This window comes from Neofelis nebulosa, chromosome X, assembly GCF_028018385.1.
Source record: "Neofelis nebulosa isolate mNeoNeb1 chromosome X, mNeoNeb1.pri, whole genome shotgun sequence".
Lineage (NCBI taxonomy): Eukaryota > Metazoa > Chordata > Mammalia > Carnivora > Felidae > Neofelis > Neofelis nebulosa.
The window spans coordinates 53122371-53141155 of NC_080800.1; the positions used below are offsets into that span (position 1 = coordinate 53122371).

Below are 18785 nucleotides of genomic sequence, written 5' to 3' on the forward strand. Positions count from 1 at the left end.
CAGTCATAAGAGGGAAGTATATAACAATACAGGCCTTCCTAAAGAAGGAAGAAACGTCTCAGATACACAACCTAACCTTAAACCTTAAAGAGCTGGAAAAGAACATCAAATAAAACCCAAAACCAGCAGCAGATTCAAAATAATAAATATTAGAGCAGAAATTACTGATAAATAAAAAAAAGAGTAGAACAGATGAAACCAGGAACTGGTTCTTTGAAAGAATTCACAAAATTGATAATCCCCAAGACAGATTGATTAAAAAAACAAAACAAAACAAACCAGAAAGAACACAAATAAATAAAAAATCATGAATGAAAGAGATCATAACTGACACTGCAGAAATAGAAACAATAATAAGAATATTATGAGCAATTATATGCCAAAAAATTGGGCAATCTGGAAGAAATGGACAAATTCATAGAAAGATATAAATTACCAAAACTGAAAAGGAAACAATAGAAAATTTCAATGGAACCATAACCAGTAAAAATTGAATCAGTAATGAAAAGTCTTCCAACAAAAAAGAATCCAGGGCTGGATGGATTTCCATGGGAATTCTACCAAAAATTTTAAAGAAGAGTTAACACCTATTCTTTTGCAGCTTCTATAAAAAATAGAAATGGAAGGAAAACTTCTCCACTCAATCTTCAAAGCCAGCATTACCTTGATTCCAAAACCAAAGTCCGCACTAAAAAGGAGAACTACAGGCCAATTTCCCTGATGAACATGTATGGAAAAGTTCTCAACAAGATACAGGCCAAACAGATCCAACAATACATTAAAAGGATTATTCAGGTGTCAGGACGAACATGGCGGAGAAGTAGGGGGATCCATACCTCCCATGTCTCTCAAACAAAGAAGGGCTGAAGCCAAAGGACTTTGAACCCTGAGAGTCTGGGAGGAAACGAGACTGCATCTAAAAAGGAGACACTGGGACAACCTTGATGGGCTATAAGTGGGTGATTAAGAACTGGGGGAGATAAAACAGGCCCCATATGCAGGGAGGGGAGGGATCCCCTTTTGCAGAGAGACAAAAGAAAGAGAGAGTGGCTGAGGAAGCTTAGAACTGTATCTGGACAAGAGATAAACCTCAGACTGGGACTGAGAGGGATCCCATCTCTAACTGTGGGGCTTTCCTTGCATTGGGACCAGCTACCCTGTTCGCTCACCTGGGGAGGAGGAGAGCCAACGTCAGGTTCGGTAGGTCAGGAGCAGTCTGCAGTAAGAGAAAACGGCCCCCTTCCTGGAATGCTGTGAGATAGGACAAAGCCTGCCTGTGTCTGCCACCCCAGGGCTCAGTGGCTAGGTCAAGGGCACAGTATGCAGTAGGAGAAAGCGACCCCCCCATCCCTGGAGTGCTGCAGGATAGGACAAAGCCTGCCTATATCTTCCAACCCTGGGCTCAGTGGCTAGGTCAGGGGCACAGCCCACAGCAGGAGAAGGTGGTCCTCCCTGAAGTGCTGTGGCACAAAGCCAACTGGGACCACATATTGAGCCACACACAGAGGCTTTTCCCCAGTGTCAGAGCTCATGGAGCGGGACTTTGAATCCTAGCCAAGTACCAGGACAGGGGAGCCGGTGGAGCAAGACTGCCCTGTCTGTGTGCATGCTACAGTGAGGATGACTCAAACGGAGTCCACTGGTCCATGGAGAAGAGACTGGGGGATCACCATTCCCCCCCCCACCATCAAGGTGGGGCCTCAGGGATCATTCTGAGGGCCCCACAGTGGAGGCAAGACCAGCCTACACCAAACCACATCCCTCCACACCAGGTAACTATGCATCTACTGGAGCGGGATGGACACTATGGAACCAAATGGCTCCATCCTCCAGACCAGTGCTGCTGCATAACCTGGATTAACTCCAGGACATTTCTCATTGTTTAGATAAATTTCCATCCCTTTCCTCCTTACTTATGTCTTCCCTCCTCAAAGCTGGTTACTCGGGTTGTTGGTTTGTTTAAGCAGATATATTTAATACATTTCCTTGGTATGTGTTCTACACCTACTTCTGTACTTTCCTTCTCTCTCTCGGCAATAATGAAGCCATGTAGTGTCTCTGTCTGGGTAACTTTATCTTTGTTTCTTTGCCCCCACTTCCTTCTTTATTTTCCTTTCTCTATGGATTAAGCCATTTAGTCTCTCTGCTTGGTCAATGTTTATTTTCTCCTTGTCCCTGCCCCTGTCATTTCTCTCTTTGTATGTGCTCTTCCATCAGCACCACATATACCCTGTTCTTACAGCTGCTGTTTCTGGATTTTCGCTTTTGGATTTTTTCTTTGTTTCTCTGTTTTATTTGTGTGTTTGTGTGTTTTTGTTTCCGGTTTGTCATTTTTTTTTCTTTTCCAGGGCTACTTCAAGGAAAAAATTGAAAGCACACATCGTGGAGGGTCTAAAACATCACTATGAGTAGGGAAAAAAAAATAACCAAAGTCACAAGTATACAGAGCCAGTAACACATTCCAAAAAACACCTCCTGAATGGCCAGGTCCTGGACAGTGTATGAACCCCCTTTACTATAGCAGTGCTTGCAGGTCCAGAGCACATAAAAAGAATTTTAGACTCATAAGGGACAGAAAACTAGCCAAAATTATGAAACTGAAGAATTCCCTTCAAAAGAAATTCCAGGAAGAAGTGACAGCTAAATAATTGATCAACACAGATATAAGCAATATAACTGAACAAGAATTTAGAATAATAGTTATAAAATTAATCGCTGGGCCTGAAAAAGGCATAGAAGATAGCAGAGAATCTATTGTTGCAGAGATCGAGGAACTAAAAAATAGTCATGAGGAAATAAAAAAAAATGTTACAAATGAGGTACAAAATAAAATGGAGGGGACCACAGCGCAGAACAAAGAGGCAGAGAGGAGAAGAGGTGAATTACAAGATACAATTATGGAAAAAGAGGAATCTGAGAAAAAGATAAAAAAAAAACAGGATCAACAGGGGAGAATTAGAGAACTAAGTGAATGCACTCAAATGGAACAATATCTGTATCATAGGAATTCTAGAAAAAGATGAAGAGAGTGAAAGGGGCTGAAAGTGTACTGGAATAAATCATAGCTGAGAACTTCCCCAACCTAGGGAAGGAAACAGACATTGAAATCCAAGAGGCACAGAGAACTCCCTTCAGACGTAACTTGAATTGATCTTCTCCACAACATATCATAGTGACACTGGCACAATACAAGGCTAAAGAGAAAATTCTGAAAGCAGGTATGGATAAACAGGGCTTAACATACAAATGTAGACACACAAGGGTAGAAGCAGACGTATCTACTGAAACTTGGCAGGCAAGAAAGGAATGGCAGGATATCTTCAATGTGATGAACAGGAAAAGTGTGCAGCCAAGAATCCTTTATCCAGCAAGCTTGCCATTCAGACTAGAAGGAGAGATAAAGGTATTCTCAAACAAACAAAAATTGAAGGATTTCACCACCCCTAAACCAGCCCTTGAAGAGATCCTAAGTGAATGAATCCTGTGAGTGAAATGTTGCAAGGACCACAAAGTACCAAAATATCACTACAAGCATGAAACCTACAGATAACACAATGACTCTATACCAATATCATTCAATAACAACACTTAATGTAAGTGGATGAAATGCTCCAATCAAAAGATATAGGGTATCAGAATGGATTAAAAAAAACAAGACCCATCTATTTGCTGTCTACAAGAGACTCATTTTAGACCTGAGGACACCTACAGATTAAAAGTGAGGCGATTGAGAACTATCCAGCATGTTACTGGAAGTCAAAAGAAAGCTGGAGTAGCCATACTTATATCAGACAAACTAGACTGTAAATTAAATTCAACAAGAGATGAAGAAGGGCATTATATAATAATTACAAGGTCTATCCATCAGGAAGAGCTAACAATTATAAATGTCTATGAAATGAATTCGTGAGTACCCAAAGATATAAAACAATTAATCACAAACATAAGCAATCTTATTGTTAGAATGTGGTAATTGCAGTGGACTTTAATACTGCACTTACAACAATGGACAGATCATCTAGACAGAGAATCATTAAAGAAAATGACCCTGAATGATACATTGGATCAGATGGATTTGACACATACATTTAGAACTCTACGTCCCACAGCAGCAAAATATACTTTCTTATTGAGTGCACATGGAACATTTTCAAAGACAGATCACATAGTGGGTCACAAAACAGCCTTCAATAAATATAAAAGAATTAAGATCATACCATGCACACTTTCAGTCCACAATGTTATGAAACTTGAAATCAACCACAGAAAAAGTATGGAAAACCTCCAAAAGCATGGAGGTCAAAGATCATCCTAGTAAAGAACAAATGGGTCAACCAGGCAATTAGAGAAGACATTTTAAAAAATATGGAAACTGAAAATGAAAATACAATAATCCAAACCCTTTGGGATGCATCAAAGGCATTCCTAATAAGAAAATACAGGGGCGCCTGGGTGGCTCAGTCGGTTGAGCGTCCGACTTCAGCTCAGGTCACGATCTCACGGCCCGTGAGTTCGAGCCCCGTGTCGGGCTCTGGGCTGATGGCTCAGAGCCTGGAGCCTGCTTCTGATTCTGTGTCTCCCTTTCTCTCTGCCCCTCCCCCATTCATGCTCTGTCTCTCTCTGTCCCAAAAATAAATAAACGTTAAAAAAAATTAAAAAAAAAAGAAAATACATTGCAATCCAGGCCTATCTCAAGAAACAAGAAGAATCCCAAATATAAAATCTAACAACACACCTAAAGAAACTAGAAGCAGAACAGCAAAGACACCCCTAACCCAGAAGAAAAGGAGAAATACTAAAGATCAGAGCAGAAATAAGCAATATAGAATCCCCCCAAAAAAAGTAGAACAAATCAATGAAATCAAGGGTTTTTTTTAATATAAACAAAATTGATAAACCTCTACCCAGGCTTCTCAAAAAGAAAAGAGAAAGGACTCAAATAGATAAAATCACAAAAGAAAATGTATTTATTACAACCAATCCCTCACAAATACATGCAATTATCGGAATACTATGAAAAATTATATGCCAACAAACTGGACAACCTGGAAGATATAGATAAATACCTAAACACCCACACACTACCAAAACTCAAGTGGGAGGAAATAGAAAAATAGTGACCCATAAATACTGAAGAAATAGTATCAGTTATCAAAAATCTCCCAACAAATAAGATGCCTGGACCAGATGGCTTCCCTGGGGAAATTTACCAGATATTTAAAGCAGAGTTAATACCTATCCTTCTCAAGCTGTTCCAAAAAAATAGAAATGGAAGGAAAATTTCTGGACTCATTCTATGAAGCCAGTATTACTTTGATTCTAAAACCAGACAGAGACTCAGGGGAAAAAAAAGAAAGAACTACAGGCCAATATCCCTGATGAATATGGATGCAAAAATTCTCAACAAGATACTAGCAAATCAAATTCAACAGCATATAAAAAGAATTATTCACCATGATCAAGTGGGATTCATACCTGGGCTGCAGGGCTGGTTCAGTATTTGCAAATCAATCAATGTGATACATCACATTAATATAAGAAAAGATAAGAACCGTATGCTCCTGTCAATTGATGCAGAAAAAGCATTTGACAAAATTCAGCAAACTTTCTTAATAAAAACACTTGAGAAAGTTTGAATATAAGGAACATAAACATGATAAAAGTCACTTATGAAAAGCCCACAGCTAATATCATCCTCAACGGGGAAAAACTGAGAGCTTTCCCCGAGATCAGGAACATGATGAGAGGGATGCCCACTCTCACCACTGTTGTTTAACATAGTATTGGAAATCCTAGCATCAAGTACCACACAATAAAATGAAATAAAAGGCATAAAAATTGTCAAAGAAGAAGACAAACTTTCACTTTTTGCAAACAACATGACACTCTACATGGAAAACCCGACAGACTTCACCAAAAGTCTCCTAGAACTGATGGATGAATTAAACAAAGTCGCAGAGTAGAAAATTAATGTACAGAAATCAGTTGCATTTTTATACACCAATAATGAAGCAACAGAAAGACAAAGAAACTGATCCCATTCACAATTGCACCAAGAATCATAAAATGCCTAGGAATAAACCTAACTGAAGATGTAAAAGATCTGTATGCTGAAAATTGTAGAAAGCTTATGAAGGAAATTGAAGAAGACACAAAGAAACAGAAAAACATTCCATGCAAATGGATTTGAAGAATATTGTTAAAATGTCAATACTAACGAAAGCAATCTACACATTCAATGTAATACCAATCAAAATTGCACCAGCATTCTTCTGGAAGCAAGAACAAACAACCCTAAAATTTGTATGGGACAACAAACGACCCTAAATAGCCAAAGTAATATTGAAGAAGAAAACCAAAACAGGAGGCACCACAATCCCAGACTTTAACCTCTACTACAAAGCTGTAAGTATCAAGACAGTATGGTATTGGCAAAAAAAAAAAAACACAAAAAACAAACAAACAAAAAAAAACATATACACCAATAGAATAAAATAGACACCCCAGAATTGGACCCACAAATCTATGGTTAACTAATCTTTGGCAAAGCAGGAAAGAGTATCTAATGGAAAAACGACAGTCTCTTTAACAAATGGTCCTTGGAGAACTGGACAGAAACATGCAGAAGATTGAAACTAGAACTTTCTTACACCATACACAAAAATGAACTCAAAATGGATGAAGGACCTGAATGTGACACAGGAAACCATCAAAACCCTAGAGGAGAAAGCAGCAAAAAACCTCTTTGACCTCAGCCACAGCAATTTCTCCCTTGACACATCTCTAATGGCAAGGGAATTAAAATAAAAAATGAACTATTAGGACCTCATCAAGATAAAAAGCTTCTGCACTGCAAAGGAAACAATCAACAAAACTAAAAGGCAACCGATGGAATGGGAAATGATATTTGCAAATGTCATATCAGATAAATGGTAGTATCTAAAATCTATAGGGAACTCACCAAACTCCACATCCAAAAAACAAATAATCCAGTGAATAAATGGGCAGAAGACATGAATAGACACTTTTCCAAAGAAGACATCTAGATGGTCAACAGACACATGAAAATGTGCTCAATGTCACTCCTCAGTAGGGAAATACAAATCAAAACCACACTGAGATCCCATCTCACACTGGTCAGAGTGGCTAAAATGAACAAATCAGGACACTATAGATGGTGGCGAGGATGTAGAAAAATGGGAACTGTCTTGCACTGTTGGTGGGAATGTAAACTGGTGCAGCAGCTCTGGAAAACAGTGTGGAGGTTCCTCAAAAACTTACAAATAGATCTACCCTATGACCCAGCAATAGCACTGCTAGGAGTTTATCCAAGGGATACAGGAGTGCTGATGCATAGAGGCAGATGTACCCCAATGTTTATAACGGCACTTTCAACAATAGCCAAATTATAGATAAAGAATATGTGGTTTATATATACAATGGAATACTTCTTGGCAACAAGAAAGAATGAAATCTGACCATTTGCCACAACGTGGATGGAACTGGAGGGTACTATGTTAAGTGAAATAAGTCAGTCAGAGAAAGAAAGATACCATATGTTTTCATTCATATGTGGATCTTGAGAAACTTAACAGAAGACCATGGGGGAGGGGAAGGGGAAAAAAGCTACAGAGGGAGGGAGGCAAACCTTAAGAACTCTCAAATAGTGAGAACAAACTGAGGCTTGATGGAGGTGGGGGAGTGGGGAAAGTGGGTGATGGGCATTGAGGATGGCACTTGTTGGGATCAGCACTGGGTGTTGTATGGAAACCAACTTGACAATAAATTATATTTTAAAGAAAAGAGCCAAACGAGTTAGAAAGGTAACCAAAAATAAGTAAATAAATAAAAAATAAAATAAAATAAAATAAAATAAGATAAAGGAATTATTCATCACGATCAAATGGGATTTATTTCTGGGATGCAGGGACAATTCAATATTTGTAAATCAATCAAGAGATAAAGGCAATGAATAAAACAAAGAATAAGAACCACATGATTCTCTCAATAGATACAGAGAAACCATTTGACCAAATACAGTATCCTGTCTTGATAAAAAAAGAAAAACCCTCAAGAACATAAGGAAAGAAGGATCATATCTCAAGAACATAAACGCCATATATGAAAGACTCATGACGAATATCATCCTCAATGGGGAAAAATTGAAAGCTTTCCCCCTGAGGTCAGGAACACAAGGATGTAGACTATCACCACTATTATTCAACATAGTGTTGGAAGTACTAGCCCCCCCAAAATAAAAAGCATCCAAATCAGCAAGGAGGAAGTCAAACTTTTACTCTTCACAGAAAACATGATTCTATGTGAGAAACCCAAAAGACTCCATTAAAAAAACTGCTAGAACTGATACATGAATTCAGCAAAGTCACAGGATATAAAATCAATGTATAGAAAACAGTTGCATTTCTATACAACAGTAAGGAAGCAGCAAAAGGATAAATCAAGGAATCAATCTCATTTACAATTGCACCAAAAACCATAAAATACCTAGGAATAAACCTAACCAAAGAGGTTAAAAATCTATACAACGAAAAGTATAGACAGCTTATGAAAGAATTTCAAGAAGACACAGGAAAGGGAAAAACATTTCATGCTCTTGGATTCTTAGAATACTGTTAAAATGCTGATACTACCCAAGGCAATCTATATAATCAATGCAATCCCAATCAAAATAACACCAGCACATTTCACAGAGCTAGAATAGACAATCCTAACATTTGTATGGAGTCAGAAAAGACCCGGATAGCCAAAGCAATCCTGACAAAGAAAACCAAAGTTGGAGGCATCACAGTTCCGTGTCAGGCCATATTACAAAGCTGTAATCATCAAGACAGTATTGTACTGGCAGAAAAAACAGACATGAAGATCAATAGAACAGAACAGAGAACCCAGAAATGGATCCACAGACCTATAGCCAATTAATCTTTGACAAAGCAGGAAAGAAGATCCAATGGAAACAAGACAGTCTCTTCAGCAAGTGGTGCTGGGAAAACTGAAAAACAATATGCAGAAGAATAAAACTGGACCACTTTCTTACACCATAAACAAAAATAAACTCAAAATGGATGAAAGACCTAAATGTAAGACAGGAGGCCATCAAAATCTGAGAGGAGAAAACAGGCAACAACCTCTTTGTGGTCACAGCAACTTCTTACTTGACATGTCTCTGGAGGCAAGGGAAACAAAAGCAAAATTGAACTTTTGGGACCCCTGAAAGATAAAAAGCTTCTCTAAGGCGAAGGAAACAATCAACAAAAATAAAAGGCAACCAACAGATTGGGAGAAGATATTTGCAAATGACATATTGGATAAAGGGCTAGTATCTAAAATCTATAAAGAACTCACCAAAGTCCACACCTGAAAAACAAATAATCCAGTGAAGAAATGGGCAGAAAACATGAATAGACACCTCTCTAAAGAAGACATCCAGGTGGCCAACAGGCACATGAAAAGATGCTCAACGTCGCTCCTCATCAGGGAAATACAACTCAAAACCACACTAAGATACCACCTTACGCCAGTCAGAGTGGGTAAAATGAACGAATCAGGAGACTATAGATGCTGGTGAGGATGTGGAGAAATGGGAACCCTCTTGCACTGTTGGCGGAATGCAAATTGGTACAGCCACTCTGGAAAACAGTGTGGAGGTTCCTCAAAAAATTAAAAATAGATCTACCCTATGACCCAGCAATAGCACTGCTAGGAGTTTACCCAAGGGATACAGGAGTGCTGATGCATAGGGGCACTTGTACCCCAATGTCTATAGTAGCACTTTCAACAATAGCCAAATTATGGAAAGAGCCTAAATGTCCATCAACTGATGAATGGATAAAGAAATTGTGGTTTATATACACAATGGAATACTACATGGCAATGAGAAAGAATGAAATATGGCCTTTTGTAGCAATGTGGATGGAACTGGAGAGTGTTATGCTAAGTGAAATAAGTCATACAGAGAAAGACAGATACCATATGTTTTCACTCATATGTGGATCCTGAGAAACTTAACAGAAGACCATGGGGGAGGGGAAGGAGGAAAGAGAAAAGTTAGAGAGGGAGGGAGCCAAACCTAAGAGACTCTTAAAAAACTGAGAACAAACTGAGGGTAGATGGGGGTGGGAGGGAGGGTAGGGTGGTTGATGGGTATTGAGGGCACCTGTTGGGAGGAGCACTGGTGTTGTATGGAAAGCAATTTGACAATAAAATTCATATTTAACAAAAAAGGAAATGAGAAGGGAATCAAAGCATGTCACTAAAAAATCAACTAAACACAAAGGAAGGTAGTAATAGAGAAAGTGAAGGACAAAAACCTCAAATACATAAAACATGACAAAATGGCAATAAGTACTTTCCTATCAGTAATTACCCCAAATATAAAATTAAACTCTCTAATCAAAAGGCATATATTGACAAACCGATTTTTAAAAATCCTGGATCTAATTATATACTATGAATAAAAGATTCACTTTACATTGAAGAGCATGAATAGTTTGAAAGTAAAACAGTTGAAAAATTATTAACGCATGAACTAACCAAGAGAGAACAGTGGTGCCTGTATTATATCAGAAAAATGATTCTTTAGGTAAAAAACTGTTGCAAGACACAAAGAGACAAATGTTATACATGGACAAAACAGTGACGTCACCAAGGAGATATGACAATTATGAATATATATAACCCAAACATCAAAACTTCAAATTATATAAAGCAAACATTGACAAAACTGAAGGGAGAAACATAACTTCCCATAACTGAATAAAGAAGAATTAGAAAACTTGAACAGTTTGATTACTAGATATCAAATCAAATCAGTATTCATAAAACTGCCAAGAAACAAAAGTCTATGACTTGATGGCTTTGAAGGTGAATTCTACAAGACATTTAAAGAAGAGTTAATACCCATTCTTTTCAAAATATTCCAAAAAATAGAAGAGGAAGTAAAGCTTCCAATTCATTCTATGAGACTAGCACTACCCTAATACCAAAAAAAAAAAAAAAGATACTACAAAACAAAAGCACAACAACAAAGCAAAGATAAAAACACAAACAACTACAGGCCAATTATCTCTGGTAAGCGTAGGTGATAAAATCCTCAACAAAATATTAGCAAACCAAGTCAAATAATACATTAAAAATTATTCACCATGATCAACAGGGATTTATTCCAGGGATGAAAGCGTGGTTCAATATTCACAAATCAATCAATATCATATACCAAAGTAACAATAGAAAGGATAAAAACCATGTTATCATATAAATAGATGCATAAAAAACACTTAACAAAATAGAACATCCATTCATGATTAAAGTTGTCAACAAAGTAGGTCTAGAGGGAACACACCTCAATATATTACAGGCAATATGTGAAAAACCCACAGGTAAAATCATAATAGTAAAAAAAAAAAAAGTGAGAACTTTCCTTCTAAAGTCAGGAATAAGATAAGGATCTCCACTCTACCCATTTTTATTCATTGTAGTACTGGAAGTCCTAGCCACAGCAATCAGACAACAAAAAGAAATAAAAGGAAGCCAAATTGCTAAGGAAGGAGTAAAACTGTCACTATTTGAATATGGCATGATACTATATATAGAAAACCTGAAACACTTCAACAAAAAAGTCCTAGAACTGATAAATGAATTCAGTAACATCTCAGAATACAAAATTAATATACAGAAATCTGTTGCGTTTCTACATACTAATGAAAGAGCAGAAAGAGAAATTAAGAAAACAATCCTATGTACAACTGCACCAATAAAATAATAAAATACCTAGGAATAAACTTAACAAAGAAGATAAAAGAACTGTACTCAAAAGAAACTGAAGATGACACAAATGGAAAGATATTCCATGAACATGGATTTAAAGAACCAATATTGTTAAAATGTCTATACTACCCAAAGTCATCTATAGATTTAATCCAATCCCTATCAAAATGCCAACAACATTTTCCACAGAACTAGAATAAATCATTCTTTTATGGAACCACAAAAGACCTCGAATAGTCAAAACAATATTGAGAAAGTAGAAAATAGCTGAAGATATCACAATTCCAGCTTTCAAGATATACTACAAAGCTGTAGTAATTCCAACACACATTTATAGAAAAATTAACATCAGCTTTGTACAGTGGCAGTATCATAGCCAATGAGGTTTATCCGAGGTGCAATTATTGCTAATAGAAGAATTAACATCTGTACTTTTGAAACTCTTCAAAAAAATTGAAGAAGAGGAAACATTTCCTATCTCATTATTGAGGTCATCATTAGCCTAATATCAAAGCCAATCAGAGACACTCCAATAAAACTACGGCCATGGCACCTGGGTGGTTCAGTCAGTTAAGCGTCTGACTTGATTTCGGCTCAGGTCATGGTCTCATGCCCCTAAGGTCAAACCCCACATCAGGCTCCATGCCCGGCATGGATTCTTTTTCTCCCCCTGCCCCTCCCCTAATCTCTCTCTCAAAAAATATATAAAACTACAAGTGGATTTTTAAAATATTTTTTTCATTTGAATTTTAGTCACCTATCATAAATTGCACTATTGGTTTCAGGAGTACAATTCAGTGATTCACACTTACATACAACACCTAGTACACATCACAACATGTGCCCTCCTTAATATCCATCACCATCTAGCCCCTCTCCCACCCACCTCCTTCCATCAATCCTTAGTTTGTTTTCTATTATTAAGAGTCTCTTGTCTTCTCTTTCCCCCACCTTCCCATATGTTCCTAAATTCCACATATGAGTGAAATCATATGGTATTTGCCTTTCTCTGATTGAGTTATTTCACTTAGCCTAATACATTCTAGTTCCATCCATGCCGTTGCAAATGGAAAGATTTCATTTCTTTCATGGCTGAGTAATATTCCAGTGTGTGTGTGTGTGTACACAAACACACAGATACACCACATCTTCTTTATCCATTCATTAGTCAATGGACATTTGGGCACTCTCCATAGTTTGGCTACTGTTGATAAAGTTGTTATCAACATTGGGGTGCATGTACCACTTCAAATCTCTATTTTTGTATCCTTTGGATAAATACCTAATAGTTAAATTGCTGGGTCATGGGGTAGTCCTATTTTTAGTTTTTTGAGGGACCTCCATACTGTTCTCCAGAGTGGCTGAACCAGTTAGCATTCCCTTCAAAAGGGCAAGAGGGTTTTCTTTTCTCCACATTCTTTCCAACACCAGTTGTTTCTTGTATTGTTAATTTTAGCCATTCTGATAGGTGTGAGGTGTTTTCTCATCCAAGTTTGGATTTGTATTTCCCTGATGATGAGTGATATTGAGCATCTTTTTCTATGTCTGTTAGCCACCTGGATGTCTTCTATGGAAAAGTGTCTATTCATGTCTTCTGCCCATTTCTTAACTGGGTTGTTGGTTTTTTGAGTGTTGAGTTTGGTAAGTTCTTTCTAGATTTTGGATACTATCCTTTATCAGATATGTCACTTGCAAATATCTTCTCCCATTTTGCAGGCTGCCTTTTAGTTTTGTTGATTGTTTCCTTCACTGTGCAAAAGCTTTTTATCTTGATAAATACCTAAAAGTTTATGTTTGCTTTTGTTTCCCTTGCCTCCAGAAATGTGTCTAGTAAAAAGTTGCTCCAGCCGAGGTAAAAGAGGTTGCTGTGTTCTTGACTATGATTTTGATGATTTCCTGTCTCACATTTAAGCCTTTCAATCATTTTTGAATTTATATTTGTGTATGGTATAAGAAAGTGGTCCAGTTTCATTCTGCATGTCGCCATCCAATTTTCCCAACACCATTTATTGAAGAGAGAGTCTTTTTTTCCATTTGATATTCTTTCCTGCTTTGTAGAACTTTAGTTGACCATATAGTTGTGGGTCTATTTCTGGGTTTTCTATTCCATTCCATTGATCTATGTGTCTGTTTTTGTGACAGTGCCATACTGTCTTGATGACTATAGCTTTGTTATAATATAGCTTGAAATCCAGAATTGTGATGCCTTCATGTTTCTTTCTCTTTTTCAGGATTGCTTTGGCTATCTGGGGTCTTTTGTGGTTTCATACAAATTTTAAGATTGTTTGTTCTAGCTCTGCGAAAAATACTGGTGTTATTTTGATAGGGATTGCATTGAATGTATAGATTGCTTTGAGTAGTATTGATTGACATTTTAACAACATTTGTACTTCCAATCCATGAGCATAGAATGTTTTCCCATTTCTTTGTGTCCTCTTCAATTTCTCTCATATGTGTTTTAGTTTCCAGTGTACAGATCTTTTGCCTCTTTGGTTAGGTTCATTCCTAGGTATCTTATGGATTTTGGTGCAATTGTAAATGGAATCAATTGATTTCTTTTTCTGCTGCTTCATTATTGGTGGATAGAAATGCAACAGATTTCTCTATGTCGGGTGTGTCATGTAACTTTGCTGAATTCATGCATTAGTTGTAGCAGTTTTTTGGTGGAGTCATTGGGTTCTCCATGCAGAGTATCATGCTATTTATGAAGAGTGAAAGTTTCACTTCTTCCTTCCTGATTTGGATGCATTTTATTTCTTTTTGTTGCCAGATTGCTGAGGCTAGGGCTTTCAGTATTATGTTGAACAACAGTGGTGGAAGCAGACATCACTGTCATGTTCCTGACCTTAGAGTAAAAGGTCTCAGTTTTTCTGCATTGAGTATGATATTAGCTGCGGGTCTTTGGTATGTGGCTTTTATGATGTTGATGTACTTTCCCTCTCTCCCTAGCTTGCTGAGTGTTTTTTTCTCAAGAGTGGATGCTGTACATTGTGAAATGCTTTTTGGGCATCTATTGAGAGGACTGTATGTTTCTTATCATTTCTTTTATTTCTATGATATATCACGTTGATAGATTTGTGAATATTGAACCACCCTTGCAACCCAGGAATAAATCACCATTGATTGTGGTGAATAATTGTTTTAATGTAGTGCTGGATTTGATTTGCTAGTATTTTCTTGAGAATTTTTGCATCCATATTGATAAGGGATATTGGCCTGTAATTAGACCCACTAAAATTGGGGTTTTTGGTTTTTGAATCAAGGTAATGGTGGCTTTGTAGAATAAGTTTAGAAGTTTTCCTTCCATTTCTATTTTTTTGGAAGTTTCAGAAGAGTAGGTATTAATTCCTTTTAAATATATGTTAGAATTCCCCTGTGAAGCCATCAGGCCCTGGACTCCTGTTTGTTGTGAGATTTTTGATTATGGATTAAATTTCTTTGCTAGTATGGGTCCATTCAAATTTTATATTTCTTCCTGTTTCAGTTTTGTGGTTTATATATTTCTAAGAATTGATCCATTACTTCCACATTGCCCAATTTGTTGGCATATAATTGCTCATAATATTCTCTTATAAATGTTTGTATTTTGGTGGTGTTGGTTATTATCTCTACTTTTTCATTCATGATTTTATTTATTGGGTTCTTTCTCATTTCTTTTTGATAAGTGTGGCTAAGGCTTTATAAATTTTTTTTAAATTCTTTCAAAGAATCAGCTCCTAGTTTCATGGATCTGTTCTACTAATTGACTTCTTTTCTATTGTTTTGTATTCTCTATTTTGTTCAAAAATGCTCTAAACTTTATTATTCCTTCTGCTTGATTTGATTTTAGTATGTTCTTTTTTTATTTTACTCTTAAGGTGAAAAGTTAAATTGTTGATTTGAGGTGTTTTTTTTCTTTTTAAATGTAAGTATTTATACCTAACATATTAATGCTAAGCACTGCTTTTGCTGCATAAGTTTTGATATCTTGTGTTTTTGTTTCCATTTATATCCATGTATTTTCTAATTTCTGTTAACATTTTTGTTCATTAAACTTAACAATAAAAGTGGTTAGAAGACTGTTCATTTCAAGATATCTTGAGAAGGAATATCAATATCATCTCTTGGTCTTTAGACTCTCACTTCTCTAATGTATTACCATACAGTGAGAATAAAAATAAAACAAAACCCAAAGAAATAGATCAGTAGATTTGCTTTCTCAGTGAAGCATGAAATGTAAAAGTTATTAGCCCCTAACTTCTTTTCTCTGAAGTTTTTTTTAAACATTTTTGTCTCATAATGGAATTTTTCAGGTTTTTATTTTTTTTAATTTTTTTTTCAACGTTTTTTATTTATTTTTGGGACAGAGAGAGACAGAGCATGAACGGGGGAGGGGCAGAGAGAGAGGGAGACACAGAATCGGAAACAGGCTCCAGGCTCCGAGCCATCAGCCCAGAGCCCGATGCGGGGCTCGAACTCACAGACCGCGAGATCGTGACCTGGCTGAAGTCGGACGCTTAACCGACTGCGCCACCCAGGCGCCCCTCAGGTTTTTATTTTTATCTTATTTGTTATTCAAGCTTAATCAACATACAGTGTTATATTACTTTTAGGAGTACAATATAATGATTTGACAATTCTATAAGCTGCTCAGTGCTCATCAAGATGAGTGCATTTTTAATCTCCATTATCTATTTCACCCATCCCCTGCTTCCCCTTTGATAACCACCAGTATTTTCTCTGTATTTAGGAGACAGGTTTTGTTGTTGTTGTATCTTTTTTTTCCTTTATTTGTATGTTTTTCTTAAATTGCACATATAAGTGAAATCATATGGTATTTTTCTTTCTCTGACTGACATATTTCACTTAGTATGACACCGTCTGGGCCTATCCATATTGGTACAAATGACAAGATTTCATTCCTTTTCATGCCCGAGTAATATCCCATTATGTATATGTGTGTGTGTGTGTGTGTGTGTGTGTGTGTGTACCACATCTCATTTATCCATTCATCTATAGATACACACTTGATTTTATCGATATTTGGGCTATTGTAAATGACACTGCAGTACACATATCTTACTGAATTAGTGTACTGTTTTCCTTGGGTAAATACCCAATAGTGAGATTACTTGATGATGTTAATACTCATTTTAACTTTTTGAGGAAACTCCATGTTTTCCAAAGTGGCCACACTAATTTGCATTGGTTGATTTTGTGTATTTGAACCATTCTGTCATTCTAGAACTAAATTCCACTTGGTCATGGTGCATAATCCTTGTATTATGCTGTTAAATATTTTTTGCTAGTACCGTATTGAGGAAATTTGCATCAGTAGTCATAAGAGATATTGGAGACAGCAGTTAAGATGGCAGTGGAGTAGGGAGATCCTAAGTGTGGGGAATAAGCTTAGGAATCCCCCCGGTTTACACCAATGTGTTAACAAGGCATAAAAAGTACAAAGCCATAGGATGCTCACACCCGAGTTTGGGTAAACAAGATTAGCACCCCAAGAATAAGGAGATGAAAAGGCACCCCAGGATAGAGAGGGGATGCAAATGCACCCCATAATAGAGAGGGGGTGCAGAACCCCCACAATAGAGAGGGAGGGGCAAAGGCCCCAAAATAGAAAGGGATGCAAGGGTACCCAATACAAAGATATATGAGGTAAGCAAGGTTAGGTGTTCAGTGCAGAAGCGTCCCCCAATTTAGTACCATAGCAGAAAGCTGCTTTCACAGGAGGGAAGGACCAAGTTAGGCAAACAGGTAAACTGGATTATAGACCACTGCAATGCAGGTGAAGCAGCCCAGAGTGGAAATGGTTAACAAAAGAAAAGGTGCCTTGTTAACCCTGAGGTTATTTCCTCTCCTGCCTTATCCCCTAGGCTAGCTAAGAAAAACAGACACAGCACCTCCTGTCTGCATTACCAACCATCTGCCCATCTGCCCAGTGCCAGGATTTTGTTTTATACTGAACCAAACCCCAAACACCATATATCTTCAAACCCCCCTTTCCCCTCACATCCCCAAGTTAATGTTCACAGTTTGTCTCTTTGTGCATGCCTATCACATTTGTAAGACTTCTGATCCTAATAAATATGGGGCAAGGACCCTTATTCAGGGCTCTTGTCTTTTCCCAGGTATTCGTCATCTCTCACTTTTTATTCTGTGTCCCGCCCTCTTGCTAGACAAGACAGAATTTTAGACCTAGAGTCTATGACACCTAAGCTTGTCTTGTCCTTGAACACAGCTAGATAGTTATCAAATCATTCTGAACACCAAAGAAAAAAAATGGAATTATGAGAGAACAGAAGTGCAAGACTACACGAGAAAAGCAATCACCTTTTGGAAGTAGGAGGTGCAAAGAATTTACTGCGGGAAATGTTGCTTAGGGTAGGGCCATGGGGAGGGAGCCTACTTGCAGAGGCTACCACAAAGTAATATAAGCAGCAGAGTGCAAAATCTGAACTTTTAGCTTTCCACTGTGGGGCATGGGCCTGCCTTAAAGGTGCTCAGGTGGTGAAGTGGGGCAGAATCTGAGGAGTGACAGCATGGTATGAGGATCCCTTAGGTGACAAGAAAGACGTGTCCCACCAATATGCCATGCTGCTTACAGGCTTAAGAAAGGGGACTTGCTCTAGCTGAGGACAGTAAGCAGGGATGCCAGTTTTCTCCTGTTTTGAAATAAATTCTAAACAGCTGTAAACATATGTCACTTTTTTTTCAGGGGCCAGAAAAGGCAAGGCAAGACCCTCCCCCAGAGGAACAGTGCAGGTCCATGCCATAGGAATCCCTAAAATTTGGAATTTTGCAACTCAGTTGCATGCCTGAGATAAAGAAGCTTGGACACAGGCAGGGTGAACATAGGGTTCTGACAGAAACCAATGACACAAGAGGGGTGATTAATTGACCTTATGTGAGGCTTCCCTGAAGAGTGGGGGGCATGAACTTTCAGCTCCGGGGCTATAGAGCAGGGCACTGCCACATTCATTATGCCCTTCAGACTTGAAAGCATTCAGGGA

At 37.6% G+C, this 18785-nt stretch overlaps 1 protein-coding gene and 1 pseudogene across 3 annotated transcripts in view; one reads left to right on the forward strand and one right to left on the reverse strand.

Annotated features, from left to right (window-relative positions):
• The window catches only part of ASB12 (ankyrin repeat and SOCS box containing 12), a 126533-nt gene that overhangs the window by 69909 nt on the left and 37839 nt on the right, over nucleotides 1-18785 (reverse strand). The window lies entirely within an intron of this gene.
• LOC131503374 (U4 spliceosomal RNA) lies at nucleotides 12135-12259 on the forward strand (annotated as a pseudogene).